We start from the raw sequence: 13,552 nt of genomic DNA, 5'->3' as shown, positions 1-13,552 counted from the left end.
GTAGGCGATTGGGCATACAGAGAAAAGCGACCAACCTCTTTTGCTGTTGTCAGCAACTCTCCCCACAAGCAGGAAGATTGCAGGACAGCGGCTAGTGGAGGGACTCTCCCTCGGTAGGGAAAGTTCTTACTCTTGGAGGTGAACCTCTGGGCAGCATTGTCTGCTTCCCATCAATGAGCTCTAGCTCAAGTTGAAGGTCGACATCGAGTCTTTACTATGAAACGTAGCCGAAGCTTGGCTTTGGGTTTCCCCAGAGAACTCTGAGGAGTTCTAGTCAGCAACAGCTCCGGAAACCAAACCGGCATGCGGGAAAGGCCAAAGTCAGTTTGACGATCATGAACTGCCGCAGGCAAAGAAGGCAGTGAATGGGCAGAGCACCAACTACCCCAGGAACAAGAACATCCGACTTTGTACTCCTTACAATGGCTGACTGAGCCGAACGAAAAATATAGCATCGCTAGCGCCGGAGAAAAACCAAAAATTTAAAGAAAAAAACCCTTGGGAGAACAACCCAACCCACGGACAGGAAAGGTGTCCCCCGAGAGGTACAGGAACATACTAAAGACTCTGCACTTCCTCCACAAGCTGCCATCACAAAACGGAATGCGGCGTCGTTATTGCTATACAAAATTTAGACTAAAAATAGTTTTATTTGAAATTAATTAGCTAAAGAAGAACCACTTGGGAGAAGAGCCTAACCCACAGACGGGAAAGGTATTCCCAGAGAGGACCAAGAACATGTGTTAGACTACAGTAATCCCTCGCCATTTCGCGGTCTCAATGCATCGAGGATTTTCAAAAATATTCATCAAAAATTAAAAAAAAATGGTGCAATAGTTACGCGGGCGCTAGCAGAAGGCAAAGAGTACAGTAGAACATCAGGTATCAACACAGAGATGGCACACAACTCAAAATCCACCTCTCTGATTCGCTGGCCATCTTGGCTCCAGAATCTCGCAAGCTAATTGGCCGAGCCGCCAAGTCGCTTTACCCAGTATCTCTACCAGCCGTGCGCCACGCAAAGGGAGACCGCATTCATTGTTCTCTCTCGCTTCGCTTCTGTTGCTTAGTCTTGACGCATGGAACTTTTAGCTGTTTTCTTGTGCTTTTTAGTGTAAAATAGTGCTTGTGACGCCCTTGAAAATGGCTCCTAAACATCCTTCACCCTCTACATCCTCTAGTGAACCTAGGAAGAGAAAAATAATGATGGTGAACGAGAAAGTGAAATTATTGGACATGCTTAAGACAGGCAATAGCTATGCTTCTGTTGCCCGCATTTACAGAGTGAATGAATCGACGGTTCGCTACATAAAGAGAGATGAAATGAAAATACGTAAAACTGCCTCAATAACATTCTCTAAGGACAATAAGCGCGTTGTGATTCCTTGTAATAAGACGATTGTGCAAATGGAGAATGCGCTATCAATGTGGATAACAGACTGTCGGGAAAAGAAGATTAGCCTCGATACCAACATGATTCAAACCAAAGCCAAAACCCTGTATGATAGCCTAGTTCCTGAGGGAAAATCTAACGAAGACGACGAAGGTGATGATGACGATGAAGATGATGCCCCTGCCCCATGAGAAAAACGTGGTTTTGTTGCAAGCAATTTGGTTTTCGTAAAGGCCTTGGAGCATGTGATGCCCTTCTTACAATCTCCAATGCTGTACAGAAATCCCTTTATTGTGGTCGGGAAGTTCGTATGATTGGCCTTGATTTTAGTTCTGCCTTTGACCGTGTTAATCATGAGGCCCTTGTTTTCAAACTGAAACAGTAGGGAGTGGGTGGGTCGTTTCTTAGCATTATTACTGATTTTTTAAGTAATAGATCTCAAAGAGTTGTTGTTGATGGGCACCATAGTGATTATAGGAATGTGATATCCGGTGTTCCACAGGGTAGTGTTCTTGGCCCATTACTTTTCATACTATATACACATGACATGTGGTTTGGCCTAGAAAACAAGCTTGTTGCATATGCAGATGATGCTACTCTCTTTGCATCAATTCCATCCCCTGAATGTAGATCTAGGGTTGGTGAATCCCTTAATAGAGATTTAGGTAGAATTAGTGCATGGTGCAAATTATGGGGTATGAAGTTGAATCCTAACAAAACTCAAAGTATGATTGTAAGTAGGTCAAGGACGGTGGTTCCTCAACATCTGGATCTCAGTATTGATAATGTTTCTTTAAATATGTATGACTCTTTCAAAATTTTAGGTGTGATTCTCGACAGTAAATTTACTTTTGAGAAACATATAAGGTCTGTGTCTTCTTCAATTTCACAAAAAATAGGCTTATTGAGAAAGTCTTTCAAGATTTTCGGTGATCAATCTATTCTGAAGAAGTGTTTTAATTCTTTCATTCTACCTTGTTTTGAGTATTGTTCTCCTGTCTGGTCTTCAGCTGCTGATTCTCATCTTAATTTGTTGGACAGAAACTTACGGTCTATTAAATTTCTTATTCCTGATCTAGATATTAATCTCTGGCACCGTCGTTCAATTAGTTCATTATGTATGTTGCATAAGATTTTTCACAACTCTGACCATCCTTTAAATTCAGATCTCCCTGGACAATTCTATCCTGTTCGTAATACTAGGCAGGCAGTTAATTCTAATAGCCAGGCCTTCTCCATCACGAGGCTCAATACTACGCAGTACTCTAGAAGTTTTATTCCAGCTGTGACCAAGTTGTGGAATGATCTTCCTAATCGGGTGGTTGAATCAGTAGAACTTCAAAAGTTCAAAGTTGGAGCAAATGTTTTTTGTTGACCAGGCGGACATAGTCTTTTTATAGTTTATTTATGACATATTTGTTTTTGATGTTGTTGATAGTTTATTATATGACATGTCTGTTTTGACGTTGTTTCTTATTTTAGAAGGATTTATTGTTAATTTGTTCTCTTCATTTATTTATTTCCTTATTTCCTTTCCTCACTGGGCTATTTTTCCCTGTTGGAGCCCCTGGGCTTATAGCATCTTGCTTTTCCAACTAGGGTTGTAGCTTGGATAGTAATAATAATAATAAGGGCTAGTTCGAGAAATTCAAGAGGAGGTTTGGCCCTCGCAGTTTTCCTTTGTATGGGGGAGGCCGCCTTGGCAGACCAAGAGGCAGCTCTTCATTACGTCGAGGACGAGTTCCCGAAATCAATTAAAGAAGGTGGCAATTTCCCAGAGCATGTGTTCAATATGAATGAAACTGGCCTCTTCTGGAAGAGGATGCCGTCCCGGACGTTCCTTTACAAGGACGAAGTGGGCCAGGGTTCAAGGCTCACAAAGATCAAGTCACTCTCCTCATGTGCGGGAATACTGCGGGCTTCATGCTCAAGCCCGGCTTAATTTACAAGTCCATGAATCCTCGGGCTCTGAAAAACAAAAATAAAGCCTTGCTGCTCATCTACTGGATGAGTAATCAAAAGGCATGGATAACCAAAGCCCTCACACTAGACTGGTTCGTGAACTGCTTTATCCCAGAGGTGAAGCTGTACCTCGCGGAGAATGGGCTGCCCTTTAAGGTCCTCCTCTTGATGGACTGTGCAGCCGGACATGCAATGGATCTGCATTATGACGGGGTCCAAGTGAAGTTCCTGCCCCCATCACCACTTTCCCTCGTACAACCAATGGATCAGGGTGTCATTCGAGCCTTCAAGGCCTTCTACACGAGGTCCACAATGGAGGGCCTCATCTCCTCCATCGACAAAGACGACGAGGACTTCAGCCTCAAGAGATATTGGAGGGAATACAACATTGCAACGTGCCTGGCCAACATTCAGAAAGCTCTTAATGAGATGAAACAGTTAACATTGAATGAAAGTTGGAGAAAATTGTGGCCAGACGTTGCTCATGACTATGAGGGATTTACGCCAGACAAAGTTCACCCCTCCCCTTTAGATAAGGCTGTGTGGTTGACACGGTCAGTAGCCAACGAAGGTCTCTCTGACATGACGACGGGTGACATCAACTCACTGATCGAGTGCCACTCGGAGCCCCTAACCAATGAGGACCTTGTCGATACCACAAGATCAGCGAGTGAGGAAGAAGAAGAGGTTTATCAACTTGAAATTCTAATCTGAATGGGTCGACACACTTAGCTACAGGGATGGGTGTGTTCGAAAAAAAGGTGACTTGCCCAGTTCAAACCCACAAAAGTTTCGTTAACTTTTTCGTTAATTTATTCAAACAGAACGGTTCCTAAAAAGTTTAGTAATGGCACAGTTTTGAAAACCACTACAGAATTAAGAAAGGAGATAACTGAAAGGCAGAAAGGTACGCCTTCATGACCAACACTTTCAAAGAGTATGGTAAATCAAAATGGCTCTGTGCTCAAACTTGGATAAACTATTGTAGCAACAGGGATACACCTCTACCGCTAGAGAGTTATGGGGTCCTTTTTACTGACCAGATAGTACTACATTGGATCCTTCTCTCTGGTTAAAGTTCATTTTCCCTTTGCCTACACATACACTGAATAGTCTGGCCTTTTCTTACACATTCTCCACTGTCCCCATACACCTGACAACATTGAGATTACCAAACCATTCTTCTTCACCCAAGAGGTTAACTACGGCACTGTAATTGTCCAGTGACTACTTTCCTCTTGGTAAGCAGCTCTTCTAGGACACACTAAAACTAAACCATTGTTCTCTAGTCTTGGGTAGTGCTATAGCCTCTGTACCATGGTCTTCCACTGTCTTAGGTTAGAGTTCTCTTGCTTGAGGGTACACTCAGGCATACTATTGTCTTATTTCTCTTCCTCTTGTTTTGTTTTTATATTGGAAATGTATATTTTAATATTGTTACTGTTCTTACCATATTCAATTTTCCTTGTTTCCTTTCCTGACTGAGCTACTTTCCCCGTTGGAACCCCTAGGGCTTATAGTATCCTGCTTTTCCAACTAGGGTTGTAACTTAGCAAGTAATATATAATAATAATAATAGCCAAGAAGACCACTAACAAAATACAGAAACTGGTATTGATAAGGATAAAAAAAAAAAAGTTGGTAGGCGATAACGATTCTGAAACCAACGTGTGTGTAAAGGCAAAGCAAATACAATCAAACATTATTGAAAAGCATCCCTCGAAAAAGTGATGACACAGACTAGTGTAGTTTTAAGGCTAGCCAAGGCTGCTTTGATAAATTTGAAAAAGACGAGCATTTTGAGGCACGAAGAGGCAGCCACTCCAGACAAAGCAGCCGCTGATAATGATTTGTGGAATTTCAAAGTTACGTAGTCTGGACAATCATTTCACCGTCAATTGGCCTCTTTTGGAAAACACCGAGGAGGATTTATATCACACAAGATGATAAGGCCTGTTTGGGTATAAACTTATGAAAGATACGCCAACTCTAATGTTGTTGGATAAGGCAACTGGCAACCTTGAAGGTCAATACCATTCCAAAAACGCTAAGGTTTTTCAAGAAGAACCACATTGATGTGAAGGGCTGGCAATAAATCACAGGTAACTAGCCAGTTCTTCACTGGATGGATGCAAGAGTTTTGGCCCAGGGTGTGTAATTACCTCCAGGAGAAACAGTTGCCACTCAATAAGATATATTACGCAACTTTCATCAGAATAAAACATAGGAATTGTGAACCCGACAATAGAGGGCTATTCTGAAACTCTTTGGGTCAAAAGAATTGTATGAGGGATTCCCAACCTGTAACCACAATAAAGATATTGATGAACGTGATGATAACTGGAGTAAGTTTATTCAGAGATGGAGGAAACAAGCAGCAATGAATATTTCTGACAATAGTGTTTACACAGATAAAAATAGGAGCCAAAGTATTGGTCTACGTAGAAAAGTCATCAAAGCTAGACCCAACTATTGACATTAAAAAAGCTAGTCAGCTTACTCAGCGTCTTCTCGAATTTGTGAATAAACAAATGGAATTCAATGATTTACAAAAGATAGAATTACTTCCTAATATAAAAAGAAAAGATTCAAAACAAATACAAATGCTTCACCAAGACCAAAACACAACTGCAAACAAAAGAATACTAAAGGCTTTAAAGGCCGCTCATGAATGGCAAAGGCAAGGGATAGTGTTATTCCCCTATCAAGCAGGACAATGCCCTGGAGACTGACCATATACTGTATACATAACATCGCCCAAGCCCCCCTCTCTACCCAAGCTAAAAACCAAGGAGGGCCAGGCAATGGCTGCTGATGACACAGCAGATAGACCTATAGGCTACCCCAAACCCCCCTTCCTTAGCACACAAGGATGGTGAGGTTGCAGCAACCAGAAAAACCAACCAGTTTGAGCGGGACTCGCACCCCAGTCTGGCAATCACTAGGCAAGGACGCTACCACCTGGCCACCACAACACTAAAGCATACGAAAAGGAAATTCAAAAACTCAGTCTTTACTTTATCAAAGATCTTGAAATAGTCTCTTCAGGGTTCCCAACGTGGCTTCATAAGGACATGGAGTCTTAACTTGGGGCCATGGCAGAATATTAAAAATCATTTAATAAACAGGAGGTCCTTGACTTAACCCTGGATAGGTACGGTCCTCGGACACCCCTTTAAGGGTATACTCGGACGCGAACGACCCCGACGCCAAAAAAAATTCTTGAAAAATCAGTTTTTGCAGTAACCTCCTTTTTTCTTTTGCCAAAAAAAACTTCAATGAATGCTTAAAACAACTGTAAAGATAAATACTACTCATCTGCAGAAAAACTATTTATTATAAATATTTTAAAAAATTAAGTAGAAAAAAAAAGACCTGACATAAAAATTCATAAAAAAAAAGTTTATACATATATACACAAATCCTTTTAGGAATTGATTCTTGAATGTTTAGGACACATCTTGATGTATTTTGGATGAAGTCAGACCCATGGAGGTGAAGATCTGAAATGAGAAAAAAAGGGTAACTTTTTTTGGCCAAAAAAATTGTCCAAATTTCATGAATTTTTTTGGGTACCCAAATGAAATAGGAAGTGGCTAATTTTTTTAGGGAATAAACATATGTTATCCTAAAATAATATGTAAAAAAATCTTCATTATTTTGTAAATTACATTTATATCAGGGGCCATATCTAAAGGTAATTTTTTGAGTACTTGGAAATTTCGTAAAAAAATACATATATTTAATATATAATATGATATTTATGCAGGTAAAAATATACCAAAATATCACAAATTCTATAGGGAACAAGAATATATATAGATAGGGCAGCTTACGCTTCGGATATGTCCACAAAATGGCCGCCAACCACACTGACTCAGACTCCCTAATCTGCCACTTGAAATGTAGGAAGGGTATGTCAATTTCAAGGTGTTATTTACTAATCTAATTATTATTGGATATGCATAAAAATTGTATGGTGGGTTGCTGGATAATTGTCGATTATTTTACGACTATAAAATTAAAATTCTGACCCAAAAAATTTTTTTTGAAGGGAAATAAAATCGAAAAAAAAATGTAAAACAATATTTTAGCTAAAAAAATTTGATGATATTCAATCAAAAAAAAAGTAAACAAAATTTTCCGACAAATAAACATCTAGAGGAATCATTACTCTGTGATAGTTCCTTAGTACGTAGTAATTTTGAAAGAATTGGGAAAAAACGAAAAAATGGCAATCACCGGAAAATCGAACACATACCTATATATACGCCATATCTGGCTAAAAAAAAGATAGGCATGGGTAGCCAGATCATCTAGAAACACTTTCCAACACTATAAAAATATAAGTTTTGCGACACTACTTGCCAATTCCTTACGGTAACATGACTAAGCAAAAAAATGCAAAACAAATAAAAAGGGGCACTCGTGGAAAAATGGCCATTCTAATATACGGCATTTCAGAAAAAAAAAATTTCAGCCACGTGCTAGGCAAACCATCAAGGCATATTTTCCGACAAATAAACATATAAATGAAATATTACTCTGTGATAGTTCCTTAGTACGTAGTAATTTTGAAAGAAATGGGAAAAAACGAAAAAATGGCAATCACAGGAAAATCGAACACATACTTATATATACGCCATATCTGGCTAAAAAAAAAATAGGCATGGGTAGCCAGATCATCTAGAAACACTTTCCAACACTATAAAAATATAAGTTTTGCGACACTACTTGCCAATTCCTTACGGTAACATGACTAAGCAAAAAAATGCAAAACAAATAAAAAGGGGCACTCGCGGAAAAATGCCCAACATTCTAATATACGGCATCTCAGATAAAAAAAAAAAGACATGCACGTGTTAGCCCAACCATCAAGGCACACTTTCTAACACATAAACATGAAAAAAAAATCAATAATATACGGCAATTCCTTACTACGTAGTAAATTTTTACAAATATTGAAAAAAAACAGAAATTGGCAACCGCAGTTAAATACCCAATATACCAATAACTACGTCGTATCTGACAAAAACAAAGTCATGCATGGGTAGCCAGATCATCTAGACACACTTTCCAACACTAAACAAGCAAAAGTTTTACGACACTATTTCGCAATATCTTACGGAAAAATGACTTGGCAAAAAAATTAAAAAAAATTAAAAAGGGACACTCGCGGTAAAATGCCCGACATTCTAATATACGACATCTCAGATAAAAAAAAAGACATGCACGTGTTAGCCCAACCATCAAGGCACACTTTCTAACACATAAACATGAAAAAAAAATGAATAATATACGGCAATTCCTTACTACGTAGTAATTTTTACAAATATTGAAAAAAAAACAGAAATTGGTAACCGCAGTTAAATACCCAATATACCAATAACTACGTCGTATCTGACAAAAACAAAGTCATGCATGGGTAGCCAGATCATCTAGACACACTTTCCAACACTAAACAAGCAAAAGTTTTACGACACTATTTGGCAATATCTTACGGAAAAATGACTTGGCAAAAAAATGAAAAAAAATGAAAAAGGGGCACTCGCGGTAAAATGGTCCTCGTGGTGATGAACGACATTTTAACTAAAAAAAAAAACATGCACATGGTAGCCAAACAATCCACGAAGACTTTCCACAACTGATAACCTATACAAGTTGCACCATTCTACGACAATTTCATAATACGTAATAACTTTGATAATTATGCAAACTACCTCAGAAGGGTAAACTCGGACGCGAACGACCCCGACGCGTCTCAGAAATCGGGGAAGGAGTACAGCTACAGCAATGCACATCTGGACACTACTAGAGCGTGTAGGGGAGACACCTCCTGCAGGTCGATCACCCACAAATTCAGTCACAGGGGTGAGTCACGTGAGAAAAACCTGTTTTTTTTTGACGCTCGGGGTCGCAAACGACCCACCGTACCTATCCAGGGTTAAAAACATATCCAACTGAAAACATAAAACTCATATTGTACCAAAAGCTTAAAATTAAATATTAATAAAACATAGAATTTAATGCAGTAAGCAAGATGACATTCGCAATATGAAAATGGTCTATTTGTTGACGTTTGCAGCTAAAAATCAAAGGCATTTGAGTTGAGGAGAAGCCTAACCTAGGCCAAAGCTTAACAAAATTTGGCTTTCAAATAATTTGACCTACAAACAGCTTCTTGGACCCTATTAAGTTTGTAAGTAAAGTACTTTCTGTACGTTTCAAAATATTGGTAGAAATCAAAACTTTTTTTCTTTTTTTAAATTAGGACTCTGGAATTTTGGAGAAAAATGAAAGAGGGTAACAAAAAGGGTAAGACTTTACAAAGAGTCTAAAGTTGAGAACCCCCCATCTTGGGATAACTTACCAGTGGATTCTCTCTGCTACTTAGATGAGAACCTTCAAAATTTGCAAAGGGGAAGGATGTTATTTGAGAGACATCAAAGAAGAGGTTTTCCCACAACCTGTTCAAATTAAAATTAAATTAATTATATATATATTATGATGAGTCAAACTATATTCTTACAGTGCTGATACAAATAAATTCGGAAGGGACAAATATATTTATAAAATATAAGTGATTAAAATATAATAACAAAAACCTATGATAGACATCTAAATTTCATCTTTTAACATATACTTTTTAAAAAATGGCAAAGATAAAAGTAATTTGTATTTTTCCTAACGATACAAAACTCGAGCACTTTATTACAGAATATAGTTTCAGCAAAGCTGGAAGACTAGCCATAAGACCTTTTAGCGAGATGTAACTACCCTAACTGCTAGATAGCGGGTGATGGGGGTAGTAATGGCTATCGTCAATTTTGCTTGCAGGCAGGACTAACCGGGGGACAGGCGATGGGGAGTCAAATTTGTATATCGTTAAGAAAAATATAAATTACTTAATTTCTTTTGCTGCGACACTAAATAAAAACCTTAACGTTCTTTATTAATGAAGACTCACCTCTAAGGTGGGTGGAAGTGCTTAACCAACTGGCTGGCTTTAGACCCGGGGTCATTCCCTGTTCGTGCTATGCATATATAAGGGGGAAAACCCTGACACCTCGCTAAAACCTATGTGTAATATTATGCTTTAGTGGCCTGAGCAAGCTGTATGATTGTGATACTAGCGGTGTGACTAGTCTAGGTAAAAATTCTCAGAAACTTAGGAATCTTTGAACTAGCCATAGACGTTACTCAATCCAACTTGGCAGGGAGGTATGGGGACAAGTATATATCTCTATACAGTGAACCCTCGTTTATCGCGGTAGATAGGTTCCAGACGCGGGCCCGCGATAGGTGAAAATCCGCGAAGTAGTGACACCATATTTACCTCTTTATTCAACATGTATATTCAGACTTTTAAAACTTTCCCTTGTACGTAGTACTGTTAACAAACTACCCTTTATAGTACAGAACACTTAATGCATGTACTACAGTACCCTAAACTAAAACAGGCACAAATATCAAAGGCAATTATATATCATGCGTTTCCTAAACACGCTAAAAAGCACGATAAAAAATGGCAACCAATGTTTTGTTTACATTTATCTCTGATCATAATGAAGAAACAAACTGGAGGTAAAGCTTTGCTTATTACCCAGACATATTTCCCATACTTTTCCCTTAGAACTACATCACATCTTCCTACTTTAGATAGATATATATATTATATATATATATATATATATATATATATATATATATATATATATATATATATATATATATATATAATATATATATATATATATATATATATATATATATATATATATATATATTTATATGTATACACATATACATACCTACATATATACATACATATATATATATATATATATATATATATATATATATATATATATATATATTACTGTATATATATGGGTTATGGAAAAAATCCGTGAAAGTGGTGAATCCGCGATGGTCGAACCGCGAAGTAGCGAGGGTTCACAGTACTAGGTTACACAAGGGAAATGGCTTTACCTGCAGAGGGAGGAGGCCAGTTTGCAGAGTACCGTAGGTGCTGTTCCCCAAGAGAGGGGAAGATGAAAGAAAGAGCCAGTCATTCCTCTCATATCCCAGACTTAATCCCCGTTAACCACTGCCCTTCACTATCTGGTACAGTACTTGTCCATCAAGGAACCTGAGGTCTTTAAACCACTTGTTGTGTAGCCACCACAGGACCAATGGAGAACATCTCCATGGGTCACGTCTTGAAAGTAGTGGGTGGTGAAGGTCGTGTGACGCTTCCACATACCCACTTGTAGGACCTGTGTCAATAGTTTTTCTTGAATGCTAGGGACGTACCTATACCCTTAACGTCATGAGCTCTCGGTCATCTCATTTATGGAGAAGAATCAGGGTTCAACGCTCGGTCCATAACCTTACGAATCAAGGCAGAGATTATGTTCTTGGAGATCCTACTCTTGACCTTCCCCGTGCTGACACTCGGGGGCGAGCTCCTGCGGTTCTCTTGAAGTAGTACCTCAAACTCCTCACTCGACAAAGTTGCAGTTGATCTGGATCACTGGTTACATCACAAAGATTCCCAATCCGAAGGCCCAAAATCTAGGATCCGCTACTCCTGGTTTTTGAGTCTTTGCGAAAAACTCAGGGACAAACTCGAGCATCATCTCTCCCCATCCCCTTGAATCGGAAAAATTGCAGTAAAGACCACGGAATTTGCCGACTCTTTGCTGAAGCCAAAGCAAGCAGGAAAACCGTCAAGGTCAGGTGAAGATCTGATGCCTGGCGTAATGGTTCACAGGGAGCACCCTTCAGGGACCGAAGGATGCAAATGGAGGTGGTCTAACGTCCGAGGACAGGTAAGCTCAAAATTCCATGGGAAGAGAGAACTCCAACAAAGAGGAAAGGTTTACTCCTTCCAGCTTAAAGGCAAAGCTCTAAGCTGAGCGGTAGCCTTTCACTGCCAAGATTGAGAGGAGTTTCTTCATCCCGAAGGTATCCGAGGAACTCCGCTAATGCTGGAATAGTGTCATTGAGGGGAGATACTACTTCCACGACACCAACCACAGAAGACAGTCCACTTACCCTGGTAAACGGCAGTTGAAGATTTCCGGAAGTAAAGCCTCTGTGTGAAGGGATGCTGGATAATATCCAGGCATAAAGATGTAGGGATCCTACAGCTTTGTGGAAGATGTTCACGTCTGGTTGTCTCAGTAGGTTATGTCGTGGAGGGAGATCTCTCTCGAAACTTCCATCAGCAGCTGAAGAAGGTCTGAGAGCCATTCCACATAATGACAGAGATATGAGTCATTGCTAAGTTTGCGGATGATCTTGTCTTGTTGAGCACCCTTCTCATCAGGCAGAACGGGGGAAAAGTGTAAATGTCGGTGTTGTCCCACCGTTGCTGAAATGCATCCTGCCAGAGGGCCTGGGGATCCAGGACTGGTGAACAGTAGAGCAGGAACCAGTTGTTCAGGGACGTTGCGAACAGGGTCCACTCTCAGGGAATCCCAAAAAGTCAGGACTTTGTTGGCTACTAGATTATTCAAAGTCCACTCGGAGCTTCCTATCCAAGTCGCTCTGCTTAGATTATTAGCAAGCACATTCCTTTAGCTCGGAATAAGGCGAGCCAATAAAGAAGAGTCTTCTTTTGCCAATCTTAGCATCTCCACTGCAAGATGGCAAAGATGGTGTGGAAAGGTACTGTCTTGCTAGTATACGTAAGCCACTAACGAGGTGTTATCACTCATCAACACCGAGTGAACTGCCAGGAAATGATGGAACTGCTGTAGGGTTAGGAAGGCTGCCTGCTCTCTTCTCTAGGAGATTTTTGTGCTGGAACCTTTCAGACTCTGACCAGAGCCCAGAGGCCATGTGGTGCAGCATAAGGGGCTCTCACCCTTCTTTTGATGCATCTAAAATGAGCATCAATTCCAGGGGAGTAACAAGATGGTCAACCCATAGGTGGAGATTCTTATCTGTCACCCACCATCTCAGGTCCGTCTTCTGCTCAGAATGACCAGAGTACCCGGAGAGTACCCTGGATTTTAGCAGCCACAGAAGAGATCGGATTCGTGGGCAAGCATTGCAGACTAGATGAACCAGGGACAAAAGGTGACCTATGAGATGTAACCACTGCTGGGCTGGGAGCGCGTCTTGTTGAAGGAAGGGACTTGCCACCTACCTCAGCCTCTGGATCCTGTCGTCTGAAGGAAAGACTTT

The 13,552-nt window shown here is 39.9% G+C and overlaps 1 long non-coding RNA gene across 1 annotated transcript in view; it reads right to left on the bottom strand.

Annotated features, from left to right (window-relative positions):
- LOC137635751 (uncharacterized) overlaps positions 1 to 10,697 on the bottom strand; it is a 35,712-nt gene extending 25,015 nt beyond the window's left edge. The window contains exon 1 of the long non-coding RNA XR_011042771.1: positions 9,726 to 10,697. This is a non-coding gene — a long non-coding RNA (uncharacterized lncRNA). The remainder of the gene's footprint in view (positions 1 to 9,725) is intronic.
- Positions 10,698 to 13,552: the final 2,855 nt, after the last annotated feature.

Source organism: Palaemon carinicauda, unplaced genomic scaffold, assembly GCF_036898095.1.
Source record: "Palaemon carinicauda isolate YSFRI2023 unplaced genomic scaffold, ASM3689809v2 scaffold167, whole genome shotgun sequence".
NCBI classification, from domain to species: Eukaryota; Metazoa; Arthropoda; class Malacostraca; order Decapoda; family Palaemonidae; genus Palaemon; species Palaemon carinicauda.
This window is presented reverse-complemented; position numbering and strand designations above follow the sequence as displayed.